This window comes from Convolutriloba macropyga, chromosome 14 (genome assembly GCF_964194025.1).
Source record: "Convolutriloba macropyga chromosome 14, txConMacr16.3, whole genome shotgun sequence".
In the NCBI taxonomy this organism is placed as follows: Eukaryota; Metazoa; Xenacoelomorpha; order Acoela; family Convolutidae; genus Convolutriloba; species Convolutriloba macropyga.
The window spans coordinates 41,895,599-41,918,060 of NC_134481.1; positions in this window are offsets into that span (position 1 = coordinate 41,895,599).

Genomic DNA, 22,462 nt, shown 5'->3' on the forward strand with positions numbered 1-22,462 from the left:
TAATCTTAATACATTGCGGCGACTATACCTAATCTTACTACATTGCGGCGGCTATACCTCATCTTAATACATTGCGGCGGCTATACCTAATCTTACTACATTGCGGCGGCTATACCTCATCTTAATACATTGCGGCGGCTGTACCTAATCTTAAAACATTGCGGTGGCTATACCTAATCTTAGTGCATTGCGGCGGCTATACCTATTCTTAATACATTGCGGCGGCTATACCAAAAAAATTGTTCAAATTTACTGCGAGGGGAATTATCCGTTAATTCCCATGCACTCTGCCTGAACAATTCCCCTGCCTGTACATTTCCCGTGCACGCTGCCTGTACAATTCCCCTGCGCCATGCATTAATCCCTAAATGACCTCTAACATCACGTGACAAGTGGCTCCGAAAAATCACCCTGATCTGCTTCTTCCTTACTACTCCTGGAACACACGCCTAGATTTATTCCCTATCTAAATACATGAGAGAAGGACCGCTCTCAAAAACACTCTTATACCCTATCTTAATACATGGGGTCTACATCAGCCTCCGGGAGCCTTCCTCATCCTATTACTACTTTTAACCTCTTCATCATTTTCATTTTAAATCCATTTTGATGAATCATTGTCGTAACGAAAAGCCACAACTTCATTAAATACAATCTTCATCAACATCATTTTCAGCATGCATCACCTCAGAAGGTGCATGGACTACATGAAATTCAATCTTCATCGGCATCATCTGCATTGTTGATCTTCTCAAAAAAATGCAACATCTTCAACAGTTTCAGTCTTCATCACTATCATCTTCAACTATAACCGCCTCAAATAAAATCAACCTCTTCATCAAATTCGATCAGCATCACCATCAGTTTCATATTTCATCACATCAAATAGATAGAGCCAAGTCATCAAACTCAGTCATTATCAACATCATCTTCATCAGTCATCTCCTCTAGGAAATGCAATGTTTTCACCAATTTCAATCATAGTTACCGTTTTCTTCCTCATTCATTATCCGTTTTTCAACCATTTAATCAAAATCATTATAAACTGCCGTCATCTTTTTTTATTCGGAACCTCACGGTTTCTTCATCAAATTTAATCTGCTTCGAAATCCACACATGAACGATATGCAACTGCTGATTCAAATTCATTCTTCATCGCATCATTCGCAAGATTCACACCATTGATCAGCTCAAAGAAGTTCAACCACTTCCTCGATTTCGTTTTTTACTAACGACATACTCACAATTCATCGCCTGAAAGAAATGCAACCTCATCAAATTCAATCTTCTTCGCTAGCTTCTTCTTCATTCATCACCTCAAATCAAAGCACCTGCTTTATCAAATTCGATCAGCATCACCACCAGGTTCATCATTCATCATCTCAATAAATGAAACAGCTTCATCAAATGCATTAAATATCACCACGATATCCATCATCCATCACCTCAAAGACTGCAACAACTTCGTCAAAGTCAATCAATCTCACCAGCACCTTTTTCACTCATCACCTTAAAAAACTGCAACTGCTATGTCAAATTCAATCTTCATCGCCATCATCGTTATGATTCATCACCTCATGGAAATTCATCATTTTCAATTTTTTATCACTGTCATCTTTATCATTCATCAACTCAGAGAATTAAAATCTCTTCATCCAATTCAATACTCACCGCCATCATTCTCATCGTTCATCATCTCAAGGAAATGCAACGTCTGCATAAATTTCAGTCTTTATCACCATCACCCTTACTGTTCATCATCTCAAAGAAATGCAACGTCTCCATCAAATTCAATCTTCACCACAACCAATTTCATCATCCATCACCTCAAATAAAATCAACCATTTCATCAATTTTTTTTATCACACTCATCTTCATTCATCACCTAAACGAAATGCAACACTTCACCAAATTCAATCCTTATCGCCGTCATTTTTCATCATTCATCACCTTGAAGAAATGAAAGAGTTTTTGTAAAATTCAATATTCAACGCCATCTTCAACACCATTAATCACCAGATGGAAATTCATCATTTTCATTTTTTTTCTCACCGTCATTTTTATCATTCATCAACTCAGAAAAATTCAACGATAGTAATAGGGTGAGCAAGGCTCCCGGGGGGAGTAGATCACATGTATTAAGATATGGTATAGGAGTATTTTTGAGAGCGGGTCTACTCTAATGTATTAAGAGAGGGAAAAAATCTAGGGGCGTATTCAATCTTCATCTCCACCATCTTCTTCTTTCTTCACCTCAAATAGACGCAACAGCTCATTCAATTCCAGTAAGTATCACCATCATTTTTATCACTCATCACCTCAAATAAATGAAAGAGCTTCGTCAAATTCAAAATTTATTACCACGATAATCATCATTCATCACCTCAAAAACTGCAACAGCTTCATCAAAGTCAATCTTCACCGCCATCATCCTCATCGTTCATCATCTCAAAGAAATGCAACGTCTTTATCATAATGCATAAATTTCAGTCTTTATCACCATCACCCTTACTGTTCATCATCTCAAAGAAATGCAACGTCTCCATCAAATAAAAGCTTCATCACAATCAATTTCATCATTCATCACCTCAAATAAAATCAACCTTTTTATCAATTTGTTTGATCACCCTTTTCTTCTTTCATCATCTCAAAAATTGCAACTCTACACCAAATTCAGTCTTCATCGCCATCTTTTTCATTAATCATCACCTTAACGAAACGCAACAGCTTCATTAAACTCAATCTTCATCACCTCAATCTTCATCATTTATCACCTCAAAGAAAAGAAACCGCTTTATCAAATTCAATCTTCATCACCACCATGTTCATCAACCATCGCCTCAAAGATGTGCAACAGCTTCATCAAGCAGTCTTTCTTTATTACCATCATCTTCGTCATTCATCACCTTCGCAACAGCTTAATTAAATCCAATTTTCATTCACCATCTTCTTGGTCATGCATCCCCTCAAAACTCAACCCCCCCCCCCCCCCCCCCTCATGTTCAACCTTCATCACCATCATCCTCATCATTGATCGTCTCAAAAACGCGCAACAGCTTCACCAATTTCAGTCTTCATCGCCATCATCTTCATCTTTCATCATCCTAATGTTCATAATTCATCACCGCAAACATATGCAACTGCTTTATCAGTTTCGATCTTCATCGCCATCTTCTTAATCATTCAACATCTGAAAGAAACGTAACTGCGCTTAATGAAATTCAATCGTCATCGCTATGACCAATCTTAATAACCATTAAATACCGTTTCGTTTGATTATGTATAAGCGAATAAATTGAGGATCATCTTAATTGCGTCAACGGCTTGTGTCTTTGGTTTCTCTTGTCTCATACCTTCTAGTCATACACTTTGATTTCGGACGAAATGTTGATTTCTCATAAAACCCGTATAAAATTGATGGGATTTCTTCCCTTAGAAGGCAGAAAGATACGATAAAAAAAACTGCGTAAAAAAGTTACAACAGCTGAAGGCATTTATTTCATAAACTGCTGTAAATGCACACCGAAGCAACACCCACTCGCACTATCATCCTCGAAACCCAAATAATGAGAAAAGTAAGCCTGCACCATCTTCAACATAAAATAATTTTGAATGAGAAGTTGTTGGCCATCCAAAACAAAATCCATAAACACTAAGTGAGGATTAACCGTAATAACCCAGCTGATCAGGTTGGCAGCAAACACGACAGTCAATAGATTTTTCCTTGTATTCACTCGAGATCTGCGGATTGTGAAGATACGACGACAGTAAAGGACAGAGCAAATTAGAAACACCAAAATGCTGTATGGAAGGAGAACATATTTATTCTTTGTGTTGAGAATCCGATATATCTGTATAAACAGAGCAAACTTAAGAATCAATCGAAGTTTTTTTAGCATAATATTCAACTCTTAATCAAAATTGGTTTGCGTGTGTTGTTCGAAAAATGTTGGCAATTTGCTTTGACAAAAAGATATTTTCTTCATAACAATTATACAAATTTGAACAAAAAATAAGGTAAAATAAAATAAATAAATTGTTTTAACGTTGCATTTTATGTTTACGAGCCCCACTTTATGGCTTCCAAAGATGTCTCACCCAGCTGGCACAAACATTATCTAAACGCTAAACGTAAATATAATTTTTTTTCCTTAACTATTATTTTTTCCTAATGGCTGTGCTAATTCCAATAGTCGACGAAATTTGGATTATCAAAAACAATCTTAATCTACGTTACCTAGTCGAGAAATTAGGCTATATTGCAAGATTGTGCTCGTATCTTTCAAAAATGGATATCTTGTAATATCTTACAAGATCTAATGGAAAAATGGTTTTCTTGTGAGTTTCTTTCCAGTCGGGCTTCGCTCCGAATGATTCGCTTTCATTTAATATGTTTCAAAAATTGTCCAAACAAAAATTGTCCAAACTGTGGTCGCATTCATCTTGAGAAAAAAGTTGAGGCAAATTAGCATCCTTAGTTCAAAGTTAAAAAATTTTGAGAATAGCAGCTGAAGTTGAGCTGGCTAGGCTGAATTGTGTTCCAATGAGAAATTCACCAGGGAGAAAAATGATAGTCTAACAATGATGTTTTACTTTTCAAACTCAATATAAGTTTCCAATTTTTTTCAAGTTTATTCTTTAATCTTTTAAAAAGGATTCCAGTTTTATTTGATAGTTTCTTTTTTTTCCTTTTCTGTATACATTTTGTTTGCATTTTTGCTGTTGAACAATAAAACTTTTTTCACAATATGCTGTGACGATTAAACATGTGCAAATTTAGGGAACAAGGCGCTGCTTCTGTTATTAAACATTACTTGAAAAAAGAAATTTTTTCATTTTCGACCAAAAAAAGTTCCGTCTTGTAACTTTCTGACGGAAGAAAAGTTCATTTGGCAAAAATCCAAAACTCCACCCGAAGGTGGATATCCTGATAGCCAAAAAATGGTTATCCTGGAAAATTGTGCTAGAGAAAGGCTTTATTCTAAAGTATTGGAAGAAAAATGATTATCTTGTAGGATTATTCCAGAAAATTGGAAAATTCTTCAAATGATTTTGCCAGAAAATGGCTACCCTGTAACCTTCGTGCATAAAAAAAATCGTCTATCTTATATGATTGTGAGAAAAAAACTCCAATAATTAGACAGAAATGTTGCAAGAATAAGTAAAATCTTGCTAGATTCATCCAGAATATGCCAGAATCCTGCAAAGAAACCACTCGCAATCGATTAGCTTGGTCTGGAGCCCATTTCAGCGAAAAAATCTTACGAAAATGTGCGAGATTGTCAAATAAGACAAAGTATATCATTATATACTTTTTTTGTCTTTCTTGTGTAACAAAATTTTAGAATAAGACAAATAAGACAAAGCAAATCATTATCTTCTTTTTCTTTCGTCTTTTTTGTGTATTAAAGTTTGGAAAGCCAAAGAAAATAAGGAAAAACAACAAGCTACGATATCATTTTTTCCAAAAATTGACTAGCGGAGCTAAAAAAAAACGATGAGCGGAGCCCTTCTTGACGTCAAATTGCCGCTTTTCTTGATTTAAATTTGTTTTGAAAGTGAAATGATTTCAGAGGCAGACGAATCCAAAATTTGTTCCGTTTGAGAAGCGTGTAAGAAACAAAAATTGCAAAGTAACCAAAACTTTCTAGCCGCTCTACAAGCTCAGTTTCCATTAAGTAATTTTTTTGACATAATCTCAAAACATTTTCTCTTTATTTGCTTTTTTTATACAAGAAGAATATAATGGTCACAGTTTCAGTGCAGAAGAAAACTTTCACTAAGAAAAGTTTTCGCTATTTTAGCCCCCATAAACTAATTTAATCCATTTTGAATTGGGCCAATTGCGCTACATGTATTTGTCCGGCAGATTTATTGTTAGAATATATTTTGCGCTTTGGAAAGCCATTCAAGTAGCAAGAACAGAGACCTTTCATGCCAAAAAGTTTCTCTTTTCGCTACAAGTATTGGTGTGGCACGCTTACCGTTGGAAAATACTTTGTTTGGAACAAACTGAAGGAGGGAGGGGGAGGTTATCATAGGAGATAGGATTTCGGCAATTACAATTAATTTGTCAGAATATTATTTGGTGATAGGGATGGCCAAAAATAATAGCATTCACTGAACGCTAAAAAATGCATTTTAACTCAATTTTGCAAATATACTGTTTTTGTATGAGTGTCAAAGAAGGCCACATAGAATCCGCTATTGAAGCGTTCTCAATGATTAAGTTTTGATGAAAAAAATCAAGAGAGGCGTTAGTGGATGTTTTGGAATTCTCGGCTACCACGCTTCGAATTCATTTGATTTACCCAAATAGAGTAATACGTTTTCTTATTGTAATTTCATCTCTAAGCAAGGTTGTGTTTTCCAACTTCAATTCCGAGGAATCAACTTATTGATTTTCATTGATTTCATGTTCAGTTAGTTACGCGCTTCTAAATCCAGAGCTATGAAGAAATCAGAATCCATCAGCAATAGAATTTTTATGGCTGTTTATTGAGAAACAACCTCTATCCGACTTTTAGTTTTATTTACTACTTCTATCAACAGCAACCAATCATTTGAACAATAGAGCGTAATTAAAAATTTTGTCTGATCAATAGAGCGTAAAGTGAACACTTAATTTTTCAGAATTCGAAATCCTTTCTCTGCTGGAAATCTGTCTGCTTGTGTTTGACTATTCCGGTGGAGACATTTCCAATGCCAGAAAATTTTCCAAACTTGCAATTGCTGGACGTTATAGAAACATTAGCATGATTTATATTAAGGGTCATTTATATCAACAAAATAATTGGTCACAATCAAATGATCTGAACACAACTCACATCATTTTGTTCAAATCACTTAGAGACACAGCAGATCCACTATGTTGGAAAATAGTTGAATGACACTAATTTATTTGGATTGAGACAATGGACTTGCAACAAATTACAATGAACCCTTTAAGCACGTACTCATTGGCTTAGATCTCAAAACTCAAAACTCCTTGCGTTTATGATCAAATATTGTACAACCAGGACGAACAAATTGTTATGTAACGGCATTAAAAGCGGTTATATTCATTTTGACAGACAGGAGAGAAAGAACTATATATGCTAAAACGAATGCTTGATTTGTCCCAGACAAATTTCAGAAATTTCCTCAAGGAAGCACCAAATAATTTTATAAACCTTCTGTGAGAATATTATTCAGTATTTATAAACAAAGCAAGCGGGAACAAAAAACGAATCAATTTAGCCATAAGTTTAAAACTCATACGAACGTTGGCAACCCCGTCTACATTTACATAAAGTTATGCATGCATGAATGCAGAAGAATTTTTTTGGTCCCCAAAAGAGTATTGATTTCAAAAATAAAACAACGGAGAAAATTGACCTATTTGTTATTGATAACAGTGAACAACAGCGGTTAGTGAAGAAACGGAAGGGTTCATCATTCGATTAGAGTGATAGAACTGAAAATAGTGGATTAAAACAATACAAAATGAGCTGCAATTGTCCTATATATATATATATATATATATATATATATATATATATATATATTATATATATATATATAATATATATATATATATTGTTTTCCAATAATGTTTCTATTAGTGATGAAACTAATTTTCTCCATACTGACGGTGAGCTTCAATGAGTAGAGTCATGTTTTTGTGTACAAAATCCAAAAATGTACATCAAAATTGAACTGTCAAAGTGTTCCAAAATCTTGAGTGAACTTGACATATCGGCCGACCTGGTTTATAATACTTACGCAAAAAAGCTCTGGATCAGTTTTTTACAATGAAAAACTAAAAAACCGTATCAAAACAAACCAAACAAATTGAAAAAAACTTAGCAACATCAATAAAAAAGAAGATCTGAGTATAAAAAAAACGGAAAGCCAAGAAATGGTAAAAATTTTGAAAAGTAGACGAAGGAACGCGTGGAAGAGACTGGATTTCTATTGATGATGTGAGGATACTTGACAATCTCTATGCAGCGAACCCGCGTCATTTAGTAACGGAAAGAGACTGCAGAATTTGATTCAGTTTTCTAAAAAGTTAAAACGTGTCTTGAAACGAAACCATCATACGCCAAATACCACAAGTACCGTTCACCCTGTCTCAGGTTTCCACAGCAGAAAGTGAATGTTAACAAGATATATAAAATTTTGTCCTCAGATCTAGCATATGTGGATGAATATGCAGTTTGGAATCGTGGTGTAAAATGTCTGCTTTTGACAGATTACTGTTTGAAGAGGTGTCTAAGAGTTGAGCCACTGAAAAAGAAATATGACACGTATACAGCACATGCATTCAAAACATGATCAAAAATAAAAAAAACTTGTAAACGTTTGCTGTGATTAAGGCACGGAGTTTCTCAGTGCGTTCAAAGCCCTCAGCACTAAATTCGGAATTCTTTTGAACAACGTTTAATGATGAAAAGCATGCTTTCGTTGAAAAATTTATTTCAGAAAGAGAAAGAAACAGTCAATTACTGTTGAAGTATGTCAAGTTGCTTCTAACCCAATACTAAATCACCCAATAATTTCTCTTAGTGGTGCAGATAACGAAATCATTCATGGTCAATTCTCTCAACCGGGACATCAATTAGTACAAAAACTTTTTCAAAATGGGAAGAAACCGAATTTGAATTTGAATTTACAGTACTAATAATCTCCACTGCATCCATGCAATTCTTTAAGGATGAGTTTTTTAAGGATGAAATACAAATTTTGGGAGACTGCGAACAGTGGGAAGAGTAACAACTTTTCCCAAAAAATTGACCTTATCACATCACCTCTGGGATGTTAACTTCTCTTAGTTTAATTGGTTTTGAACAACGAAAACGCAACGCGTCTGGAGTGAATGTCACATCGCTTCCATAAAATGTTGAGCAATTAGATTTCATACCAGGACCATTTGAGTTTGAGCCACAGTTGTTAGCTACCATGAAAAGGACCGTTGGCTCGGGAAATTTTTCATTCAGAGAAAAAAAAGGAGTGGTAAATAATAAATGTTCTTGCAAAATATGAGGGAACTACTTTTCAAAGCGGTAAGCGGTAAAAAATCCGAGCATTATTCGTTTCAATGGTGTTCCTTGCGGACGAGGATCACACAGGGGTACCATATAAACAAAATTTCAGAAAAACTCATGAAAAAGGTGAACGGAAAGCTTTCACGGGAGCTTTTACAAAGACTTTGTAGCTGATATTTGCGCTGGGAAAAAATTGATTTTCTTTTATACAAACGTCATTTAGCATAAGTACACTGGGGGTGCAAGTTCATCTTCAATTTGGAGACATGATTTAAAGCAACGATTGAATAACTCTTGAGTCTGAGAGCTTGAACAGAAAAATAGAATTGTTTTTTCAATTTTGCACTTCTTTCAAAAATGATCCAATCAAATGTTATAGAACTAAGTAACGCAACTGCTTAGTTTGAACTATTATCAGGGACTGGTGGAATCAATCTGACGTTAGAGTTCAAAAGAAGAAGTACCAAAGTTGATGGATGTTGTCGGCAACAAAGAACTTCCGAAGCAGGCGTTTATGAGAACGATATCACACACGGTAAGGAAAAAAACAGCAATAACATTAGCACTCTGAATGAGACGATAAAAGGAAGCGAAGATCACCTAAACGGTCCAGTTTAAAAGATACTAACAGAAAAATAGTCATTTCAAATCAAAAAAGGCGGTCAGACTTCATTGCCAACGTGGAAGATGATCAGTATTACCTTACTAACAGAGGTAACACATAGTTGCCTGGATGTTTTTGAAAAATCAGCGGTTCTTGTAGTTTTGTGGTGGCTTTCGTCAAAAGGTAAGGCCAATTCACTGCACTAGCGGACCCCTGCTTTAGATGGAGGTTTCTGGAGACAAAAAAATATTAACCAACAAATATCTCTCCAAGAAATCAAATGCAAAATAATTGAGGCATCTGAATCCGATTCGAAAAATTAACACCGGATCTGTCACAGTTGTAACCAAAGCAAACGCTATTTTTTCTGTGAAAATTCTATGTTTTCTGACTGCACAGTGTCTACCAACAAATTACAAATTTCAATGCCAATGGGAGTGATATTCATTGAAGACTTCCATTGAAACTGAATTTTCCCACAACAAAGATGCAAGGGCTACCTGATTTTCTTGCCAACGTTATTGTTATGAAAAATTCTTGGAGTAATTCTAGCAACTGAAGAAAACAGTTGAAAACTTTGTTTTTGAAAATCTGCTAAAAGCCCCTTTTTATGGAAAAGTAGCCGTCTTCTTTTACATTTGATTGAAAACTTTCACGTTTCTCACAATTTATTAACCCTGAACTTACCAATTGTTCAATTTTAATTGAAATTAAGTTTTTTGCTTCCTTACAAAGTATTATAACATATTTCATTATCTGTGAGAAAAAGAGCACTATCTTATCGATTCTGCCTTGAACGTTTTTGAAAAAAATTGTATTCTCACAAACTGTTGGATGAAGACAAAATGGAGAGCCTGCTTGATTCATATAAACATTTGAAAGAACAATTTTCTGCAGTGTCTTTGCAGTTGATTTTCTTTCTTTGAAATTAACAAGGAAAAGTATTCCTATTTTGAATGCATCCAACGGGTTGTGATGGAGTTAAGATTATCAGCCACTTCCTTCCTGCAGTTGTAGCACAAGCGTTGGAGAAGTTTGGCAACTTTTTTATTTCAGTGGGAATCTAAGCTCAATTTCCTATTAATCTGCATTCCACCACCAGAACAAGCTTTTCATAAAGATTAAGCATATTTGAACGGCCAAACAAAACCTTGAAAGTGGCGTACAGACAAAGCATTGCATATTTATTTGTGGACTTTGTCACGTCTAATGTATCCATCAAGACATGGAAATCACTAATTTTGATAGTGAAAAAGGTGTTTCAAAATGAAAATGCAAAAGATGCCTTTCGTCGCAAACTGAAAATTTGAACGCTTTCTGAAATTGTTTGAACCCAGCAAAGATTCAAAAATTGTTTCAATTTTTTTGATTAGTCTTCAGAAGCAGCTAAGAACGAAGACACTGAATCGTATCCAGATCGTTTTTGAGTTAGTACAGGCTCCTCAGAAACCGTTTCGTTAGCAACAGAAGTCTTTTTTTCATGTTTACTCTGAAACCGAACTTCGTATCTAGCCACTTTTTTTCACAAGTTTGTCAAACTATCTCTTTTGAGAACTTCTGTTAAAATTCACATTCATTATTTTTTTTCAATAAGAGTTTCGACGAAATTATTTTATGGTGCTTTGATGGGTTTTGAGAGTATCTCTTATCAACCTATTCTGTGCTTTAGATATAACAGAATAGCGATCCCGATACTCTATGTCACTGCTTGCAGTAAAAGGCATTTCTATCAAATTAGGTTGCTAGTTTTTTTGTAAAATGTGATCAACTGTTATTGATTAGTTAACTTGTTCGAATTTAGAGTCTTGAAACGAAATTTTGTGAACTATTAATTGATCAAAAATACAAATCACTTCGCTTCAATTTGACGAAAAGTCCAATTTTTATTCTTTCGTTCTTGTTCAATTGCTAAAATCATTCCAAAACTGTTCATTTGTTTTTGCTTTCTTACTTCTTTTCTCATCTCTTGCTCTGATCTCAAATTTAAACGCAAAAATATTCCAAAATTGTTTAAAAAGCTTTGCTAAAGCAAATAACAGTGTCTCTCCAAATCTTGCGTGGCAAAAGCAATGTCTGGAAGCACAAAATTTTGTATAAACTATTTTGCGAAAACTTTGAAATACCTATCCAACAAAACGCAGAAAGAAGAGAATTAAGCGGCATATGAACACTGCATGATAACCGATAGTATTACGAATTCATTGCAACAATGGCGGACAAGGATGAGAAAGGAGATTGGGCTAACACGTTCATCAATTCCGGAATGTTCGCTCCATCTGTGTCGTAATTTTCTCCTCTTTACCCGTATGACATTGCAATTCTGCCCAAAAAACTCGAACCATTCTATATAAATACGACAATGACTCCGTGCCCTTTTCAGTAAACCAAATGGAAGTTTTTCGCGCTCGTAACAACTTAGCTGATCAAGGGGCCCTCCGCATTTGCCCGAATCAACTCCTCCATTACCAGGATGGGATGCGTTTCAACGTCAAATTCTGATCCTAGTGCCTCTATGATACCCGAATGTACACCGTCCCTGTTTTTCCCTGAAGACAGAGATGTGCTCGGAATTTTGATTCACTGCTAACTACAAGTTAGTTGATGCAGCTTATGTTTGCAGTCGACTTCAGAACAGTGTCTACTTCTACAACGCCAACAGCTTTTGGAAACAACAAAATGCACAAATTAATCAATAATGAAAACAGAAGAAGAGATTTACTGGCCGGCTCACGTTTGGTAACAACAACACTGGAGAAATTAGGGACGAAAAAATTATTTCTCGCGCCGTAAAGAAGATCCACTGAGCAATCTTTTAATTAGAAATTCTGAAAGGAAATTTAAACTCTCAATTTATTTTTTTTTCATCTTGTGAAAAATTGCTTATAAAAAAAACTCTAAATGTTGATTCAATTTCATTGCTTAGTTTGTTTAGATTTTGTAAAGAAGATTTGATGTCATATGTTACAAAAATAAAAACCAAGTTTATCCGAAATGGTTTTAGTTTTTGAAGACAGCAAAGTTTATCATTTCTCCGCTGTACTGTAGCAAAGTTGAACGAAGTTGCAAAAATTTTTATTCAAAAATTCTAAAGACTGACAGAGAGCGGAAAAGAAGATTAATATAACGGCATTGTTTTTTAGAACACAATGTGTTCTACAACAAAATCTTGAACAAGTTTTTGAAGACAGGTGGTTTCTCAAATTTCTAAACCAGTTTTTGAAAACAAAACTGTTCAAAAAATTTGAATCTTCCATGAAAAAAACAAAAACGAAAAGCAACAACGAAATATTAATAGTTTAGTACGAGGAAATTATTAGAGCGCAAAGTGTTCTGCAAAATATCCCACCATCAAATTTTAGTAGGAGAAAATGTTCAGAGGCTCAGAGAACAGAATATATGTTAAGTTTAATTTTTTAGCACCGTGCATGTGGAACACTGATGACAAATTGCTGAACAAGTCTAATATTTTTTAATACAAGAAAACATCTTCCCCCAAATTTCTTCGTATCTCTCACAGAAAAAAAAATTTTTTAATTAATAAAAAATTCGTGAAAACAGTACACTTCGAATAAGAACGTTCTGCAATTAGAGAAAACTTGCAATTTTTTATCGTTAAAAGGTTATCCCTATACCTTTTACTGCAGTTTGAAGGTGTTGCTTTAGAAAGTCCTCAAATAAATTTGCGAGAAAAAACATTTTTCTTCGGAAAAATTTGTTGATGTCGTTAATTCTCTGAAAAAACTCACAGCGAAATTTTTTTATGGCCCTGTAAAATAAATAATATGATATGCCGAACAAGCCTAAAAAACATGGTTTTTGCAATGAACTGTTTCCAACAGCAATCATATTGCTGCCAGAGGTTTTGCGAAATCTTGTTTTTGAGTTGTTTTAAAAATTCTGTCAAAACTAGTCTTCATAATGTCTCACGTTATGAAACTTTGATCTTAAGTATGATGAATCTAGCTGTTCACCAATTATTTGTTTCATTGAAAGTTGCGAAAAAAATTCAATATTTTCTTTGATTTCTAAGATCAAATTTTCTTGCATTCAGAAGATTTTTAAACCCTCAATTGATTCAGCAGCAACCTCCAGTAAGCATTGATGAGGTTTCTTATATTAAATTTCATGAACATGGTCACAATTTTTTCTTCTGTTTTGAAGTTTTGCTTTAAACCGATTATAACAAAAGCGTTATTCAGCTTACATTAGAACAACAGTGAAGCTATTTACAAATACACGGATTGCTAAAACACGTCATCCAACGGAAATGACGCCTACGTTGCTTAGAGTATGGAAAAACCTTAAAATTTGCTATTTAACTCAACTTTACATCAAACTTTATTTGAGCCCTCCTTCGCCAGAGTTGCAATCTTCTATGCAAATCAATATACATGCAGAATGAACTACGTTCTAGGTGGTGAACGATAACATATATATAAAATGGGAATTATTTTGTATACCATGCTAAGCGCCCAGAAGCGAGATACAAAAGAATAGTTCTTAACCCGTCATCAGTCACCTAAACCAGTTTAATTTGCCGTATAACTTGCAGAATGGATTTATTCATTTTTGAGTATTCCTCTGGATTAGTAAATGGAAAGCAAGTTTTCTTTGGGAATTTTTGTTCTGATATTGTTTTAAAGTTCAATCAATTGGGAAGTTGATTATTTATAGAAAGAGAACGTTTGATTCAGCTCAAACTTAAAACCAACTTGTGTTCAAAATGTTCAATTACAGGTTTCTACTAAAAACTTTGACCGTCATAAAAAAAACTTGCACCCTGATCAAGCTGGTGTGCCAGTGTATCGCTGTAAACACTGCGATTTCACTGAACGAGATTTGAAAATAAGTTCTTGAACAACATTTTGATAACCATTAAGAACCTTTAGTACAATGTTGTTTCTAATGCTGCATAATCCTTGACTCTGTTGCTCTGTTTGCCACAACCACAAGAGTTCAACACGGACTGCCGTTTAGAACTCATGAGACAACCAGACGACCAACAGAATCCGAACTTCATGAAACGCTAAAAATTTTAAATTTTGATGAAAACGAAGATGATCAAAATTTTATAGAGTTTGCGCTGAAACAACAAAGACACAATAAAAAATCTAATGAAAAACAAAATTTCCAGTGCAGGTAAACAGTTTCAGATTGTTGCAATTTTGGACCAGGGAAATAGTAACGAGCAATCAAGGAAATAAAAACGTAGCAACCAGACAAATAATAACAAAGAACGGCAATCAAATTTTTTGGCTGCTCCAAAATGATTACAGTTTATTTTGATGAACTCTCAAACAAAAGTTTCCTGAAGATGCTGAGAATGGTGTTGAATTTTCTCTCCATGTTTTGCTCACAAGACAGATGGTGGATTCTATCCAAAGTAAGCAGACCGGAAAGTAAGTTAGCTGCCTCTATCCATGTGCATACATCGTGACATGTAGCTCAACCGGGATTTTTGAGTAGATGTTGCTCGTTGCTTAACATGGGAAACAATTTTGATCACAACGGCTTTGTAGGGCTTTGTTGCAGCACACCACATTAAAAGTTGAAAATTGCTTGAGTTTACTGACAGAAGGCCAATCGGGAAATGAGAGAACAATTTGGACACTCACAAGAATAATGAAAGTCAGCCAACTGGAGACTATGAGATGCCAATGTCTATAAAAAGAATCCCTTTGAAGTAATCAACAACATTTAATTCAGTGTTTTTATGTCAGTTATTTCTTAAAGTCGTCTGAAAAAAAAAGATGTGCTCGCCTAACCAATCAAAAGTCAAAAGCTGTATAGGTCTTCATTTGTTCTAAGGAGGAATCGGGAGAACGCTTTTGGTGATCATTAACGTCTATATGAAGCAAAATAGGTCGTTCGAAATAAAGCTCCTTCTCCATCATGATGAGAGTGTCCGTCACTATAAACTGATCTTGAATCTTGAATTTTTGGTCGCATAGCTCAAATTATAGAGCATCTTGCAGCAGAGCGTATATGCCAAAATGTTTCAATTGTATACTTACAGAGAAACAGAAAATAGTTTTTATTTGTATACAAAGAGAGAATCATTCTGAAACATGAAGTAAACATGCAGCAGCTGAAATTGTTCTGCCAAGAGCAGGTAATACTTCATAAACCGCTGCAATTGAAAAAAAATAGCCCTGTCTTATGCCATAGCACCCATAGAACAATGTAACCCAAATCTCGTGTACTTTGAACTCAAACGAGATAAAAATTCATTAAAAAATTCGTAAAGGCCTAGCACATACTAGCGGTGGACATTTACAATTGTCGGAGAGAATTCTACGTTCCCTACGGTGGAACTCCACCAGCGCTTGAAACTAACACAAGATGTTGGATCTGTGAAAGCGAAATAGACGAAGAGGTTGAAATGGTTCTAGACCACTGTCACTATGATGGCCATTTTCTCGGGATAGGACACCAATGATAGAACACATTATTAAAAAAGATATGGACTCCATGAGGTGTTTCTTGCATTTGTAGAATGTGAATCAATCACAAAGTTTGAGATAATACCTACTGATGAAAAAATGTTTCACTCTTTATTGGAGTTTTCGTTTCCAATTTTAAGTCGGAAAGCGGACAACAAACACTCATCTTGGAAGCGATTAGACTGAGTGAATCACTTAGTTTTGTGAGCCAGTACCTTGAGTCACTAGGGTTTGATCTGCCAGACAACCGCTTCATTACTTTACGCTCCAAATATGAACGTTACTTCAATACTTATTTTCAGCTTTCATGTCAAAAAAGTTCTTCCTGTTACCCCAATAGCACATCAGAAGAGTTTTAGTGGGAACAGGTCTTGCCACCAATAGCAGAATGGAAGAGCCAATGAAACGCTGATGAACTCATTGTTTCCGACGCCGACTACGTCAAGTGCATCGAGTGTTCTCAACTTACGTTCGTTAAAGCCTAAGCAACTGCCACAACTTTTATCTTACCTGTGACATTGTGCTCTCGGCCTGTGACTTTGAAGCTTTTAGAGACATCTGCTACTACACCAAGGGTTGTGATTGAGCAAAGTACTCCGGAGTGTCAAATCTGTTTGGAGATGCCTTTCTCAAGGTTTTCAAACCCGACTTGCATTTGCTAACCGACATAGAGCGGCTTAATATGGCTGAAAACAAGATGCTTGGAGTTTGAAGGAGTGTCCTCAGTCCGTAAGCAACAGTTCTTTTGAGCAAACAACCACAACCTACCGAATTATGACGCCTCGAAACCCTCTATATATGCAATCATACTCGTCTCAAATCATTTTGATGATGGCGTGATGCAAAATGACTATTTGCCAGACACAAGCATCATGGCGGACAACGTTTTCAAACTGCTGTCAACAGCAATGTATGGCTTCATTATTGAAGTGGATATTGACTAACCTCTGAAGTTCATGAAGCACATCAATATTTTTAACTGGCTCCATCCAAAAATATAATCAACAATTCTTTGCTGAAATTCGATACCGAGGAACTTACCTGCGAAGTCTTCAGAGCCCAAACTGGTTCAAACACTGCTGCTTGAAAATTGGTACACGCCACTTTAACTATTGCTCTGTGCTACAATTGTATGGGGCTTAAAATAAATAAGATTCATAGAGCTGGAAAATTTGCTCAAAACAGATGAATACGCCCCTATGTGGAGCAAAATACCAGTGTGAGCCAGTACTGTTTCTAATTAAAACTTTTAGAAAGGCATGAATATTTCCGTTTGTGGAATAACAGGCGAGTTCAAAAGGATCAGTAATCAAATTTTTATTGTTAGAAATGCACTAAAGACAATTTAGTTTAAATTTAAATCTTTTAAAATCTTTGGAGATAACTTGGCTGCGAAGAATGCTGCGAAAAAATTAGTATATTGGAACAAACGATCATTGTTGTGTCATTTGTTCTTGACTTAGGTAAACTGCATATACTTCAGTTCCATTATACACTAATGAATCCAAATGTTGATGCAGACGCGGATTCATTGCTGTACCGGAATAATACAATAGATGTCTACGAATATACAGGCAGAAAAATGATATATTTCAAAACTTCAACTTCTCCAAATATCCACCACTTCTCCAACTATAAAAAAACCCAACTAAAATAGATATTGATTCTGATGATTTTGCCACAGATAGTGGTGTTGAAGTAGACTCAGAGCGTAACCCATTTATCGATTTTGAAATTATTGAATCTGACCGTTACTTAGCAAAACAAAGCGACGCTTTCAATGCAAATTGAAACCATTATACGTGTTTAATTTTTTTACCTGACATATTTGTTTTATATGTAGTAACGTTTAAACTGAGTTTTAACTCAAATCTACTCTTCTATGGTTTGTTGCAAACAAGCAACGCAAGAACACAAATTAGAAATGCTTTCAAATAGTGCGAGATGTATTCCAACAATAAGCCTGCCAGAAAAGTACATGTAGCGCAATCACCACTTTCTTAACAAAAAAGATCTCACCTACGGGATCAGAGATCTCCCTCTACCTAAATGATCTCGAAGGATCCCCCGATCTCCCCGTATATGTATATGTTACTACTAACGCGTCCCTGAAGGACTTAACAGAATCAACAGACTTGTCAGCATCACATCTCACAAATTTTCAGATCAATAAAAGAATTGCATGTCTAAACATTTTAGTTGAATGAACAATTCTTTTTTTCCACCTAATAGAGATTTTTTTAGATATTACAATTGTTGTGGCAAGCTTTGGCAGCTATGACAGCTGATTTGGAAAAATGTGTTTCCAAATAACGCTTCTTTTTTTGCTTTTGTTCTGTTACCCTCTTACGGTGATTTTTGGGTGGCTACTTTTTCCCCTAATAAAATACCTGTAGACACCTTTAGTTGGCATTTCAATCATTTTTAAAAAATGACCCGAATGCTGTGCTGGAATCTTAAGATGGTTTTGCGAACTTTCTCTTTTTTTAAAAGTTATATTAAGTTTTTGCCTCATCATCATCATTCTTTTACAACTGATTTTTTGGACAAAATTTAGATTTTTCAAATCTTGTTAAAGCAAAGAAAAAAGAACACCCCCCCCCCCCGATCTCTCCCCGCCCATCTTCACGTACATATAAGTTACTACTCGCGTTCCTGGTTCATCCAGGAATGTCAAACATCGAACAACTAAAGACACTATTAAAAACTGAAAACTTACTGATCGCTGGTTTCCTCCAGAGAGTGAAACTTGCAGTATCGAGTAAAGTGTTGCTGGAATGATTATCCACACTGATGTTAAAACGTATAAAACTCTCCTCCGATATTTGCTCAGAAGCTCGTTAGCTCTGGTGGCCTTGGCAATGAGTACGTAACGCTCCACTGCAATTGCTAGCGATATGTTGACTTGGCTCCAATATGAAGAAAAATCAGCAACATACTTTATAACTTCTCCCGTCAGCGCAAACCAAGATGTGGAAAAATCATATTCTCCTAAACGACGACCAGAACTTCTGTAATCCATGTCTCCAAAAATTGGCTCTCCATGTCTGACGACAAAAATGTAAACAGCCTTTTCCCCTCGAATGTGATTCATAACTTCTCGATGTCAGGGTTCCTAATTATGATAAGTTTTACAGCAGGGCACTAAGTTAGTATGATCACCCAGTTACAAATTATATGTTGTTTAATAGCACGTTAAGAACAGCATGTGCGCCTGGGGGCGTAAAAGATTTAAGCCCACTAAGCGGGGGGGGGGGGGACAGAATGGATCCGATTTTGCCTCAAGCACACCAACCAGTGCCAAAAAGCATTTAAAAACCTCGAAAAACACATATGCCCATTTCACATTATAGCAAAACATAATAAAGATACCGGAAACTTAAACGTCTGAAAATAGCAGCAACAGAAAAAAACATGAAACAAAGAATTAGATGGGTTCCCGAAATGGTTAATGGCGATTGCCTAAAACAAACACAAGCAGTTATCTTGCAAGATTCTGAAAAATGACGGTTATGTACAAGATGCTTAAAAATGACGGTTATCTTGCAAGATTCTTAAAAATGACGGTTATCTTTCAAGATTCTGAAAAATGACGGTTATCTTGCAAGATTCTTAAAAATGACCGTTATCTTGCAAGATTCCTAAAAATTACGGTTATCTTGCAAGATTCTTAAAAATGATCGTTATCTTGCAAGATTCTTAAAAATGACGGTTATCCTGCAAGATTCTCAAAAATGACAGTTAGCTTGCATGATTCCTAAAAATGACGGTTATCTTGCAGGATTTTTAAAAATGACCGTTATCTTGCAAGAATCTTAAAAATGACGGTTATCTTTCAAGATTCTGAAAAATGGAGATTATCTTGCAAGATTCTTGAAAATGACGGTTATATTACAGGATTCTGAAAAATGGCGGTTATCTTGCAAGATTCTTAAAAATGACCGTTATCTTGCAAGATTCTGAAAAATGACGGTTATCTTGCAAGATTCTTAAAAGTGACGGTTATCGTGCAAGATTCTTAAAAATGACGGTTATCTTGCCAGATTCTTAAAAATGACGGTTATCTTGCAATATTCTTAAAAATGACAGTTATCATGCAAGATTCCAAGAAATGACGGTTATCTTGCAAGATTCTGAAAAATGACGGTTATCTTGCAAGATTCTGAAAAATGACGGTTAACTTGCAAGATTCTTAAAAATAACGTTTATCTTGCAAGATTCTTACAAATGACGGTTCTCTTGCAAGATTCTTAAAAATGACGGTTTTCTTGCAAGATTCTTAAAAATGACGGTTATCTTGCAAGATTCTGAAAAGTGACGGTTATCTTGCAAGATTCTGAAAACTGACGGTTATCCTGCAAGATTCTTAAAAATAACGGTTATCCTGCAAGATTCTGAAAAATGACGGTTATCTTGCAAGATTCTTAAAATTACCGGTTCTCTTGCAAGATTCCTAAAAATGACAGTTATCCTGCAAAATTCTTAAAAATGACAGTTAGCTTGCATGATTCCTAAAAATGACGGTTATCTTGCAGGGTTCCTAAAAATGACCGTTATCTTGCAAGAATCTTAAAAACGACGGTTATCTTTCAAGATTCTGAAAAATGATGGTTATCTTGCAAGATTCTTGAAAATGACAGTTATAATGCAGGTTTCTGAAAAACGACGGTTTTCTTGCAAGATTCTTAAAAATGACCGTTATCTTGCAAGATTCTGAAAAATGACGGTTGTCTTGCAAGATTCTTAAAAGTGACGGTTATCGTGCAAGATTCTTAAAAATGACGGTTATCTTGCCAGACTCTTAAAAATGACGGTTATCTTGCAAGATTCCAAGAAATGACGGTTATCTTGCAAGAGTCTGAAAAATGAAGGTTGTCTTGAAAGATTCTTAAAAATGACGGCTATCTTGCAAGATTCTCAAAAATGACGGTTATCTTGCAAGATTCCTAAAAATGGCCGTTATCTTGCAAGATTCTCAAAAATGACGGTTATCTTGCAAGATTCTTAAAAGTGACGGTCATCGTGCAAGATTCTTAAAAATGACGGTTATCTTTCAAGATTCTGAAAAAAAGCATTTAAAAACCTGGAAAAACACATATGCCCATTTCACATTATAGCAAAACATAATAAAGATACCGGAAACTTAAACGTCTGAAAATAGCAGCAACAGAAAAAAACATGAAACAAAGAATTAGATGGGTTCCCGAAATGTTTAATGGCGATTGCCTAAAACAAACACAAGCAGTTATCTTGCAAGATTCTGAAAAATGACGGTTATGTACAAGATGCTTAAAAATGACGGTTATCTTGCAAGATTCTTAAAAATGACGGTTATCTTTCAAGATTCTGAAAAATGACGGTTATCTTGCAAGATTCTTAAAAATGACCGTTATCTTGCAAGATTCCTAAAAATTACGGTTATCTTGCAAGATTCTTAAAAATGATCGTTATGTTGCAAGATTCTTAAAAATGACGGTTATCCTGCAAGATTCTCAAAAATGACAGTTAGCTTGCATGATTCCTAAAAATGACGGTTATCTTGCAGGATTTTTAAAAATGACCGTTATCTTGCAAGAATCTTAAAAATGACGGTTATCTTTCAAGATTCTGAAAAATGGAGATTATCTTGCAAGATTCTTGAAAATGACGGTTATATTACAGGATTCTGAAAAATGGCGGTTATCTTGCAAGATTCTTAAAAATGACCGTTATCTTGCAAGATTCTGAAAAATGACGGTTATCTTGCAAGATTCTTAAAAGTGACGGTTATCGTGCAAGATTCTTAAAAATGACGGTTATCTTGCCAGATTCTTAAAAATGACGGTTATCTTGCAATATTCTTAAAAATGACAGTTATCATGCAAGATTCCAAGAAATGACGGTTATCTTGCAAGATTCTGAAAAAAGACGGTTATCTTGCAAGATTCTGAAAAATGACGGTTAACTTGCAAGATTCTTAAAAATAACGTTTATCTTGCAAGATTCTTACAAATGACGGTTCTCTTGCAAGATTCTTAAAAATGACGGTTATCTTGCAAGATTCTGAAAAATGACGGTTGTCTTGCAAAATTCTTAAAAACAACGGTTTTCTTGCAAGATTCTTAAAAATGACGGTTATCTTGCAAGATTCTGAAAAGTGACGGTTATCTTGCAAGATTCTGAAAACTGACGGTTATCCTGCAAGATTCTTAAAAATAACGGTTATCCTGCAAGATTCTGAAAAATGACGGTTATCTTGCAAGATTCTTAAAATTACCGGTTCTCTTGCAAGATTCCTAAAAATGACAGTTATCCTGCAAAATTCTTAAAAATGACAGTTAGCTTGCATGATTCCTAAAAATGACGGTTATCTTGCAGGGTTCCTAAAAATGACCGTTATCTTGCAA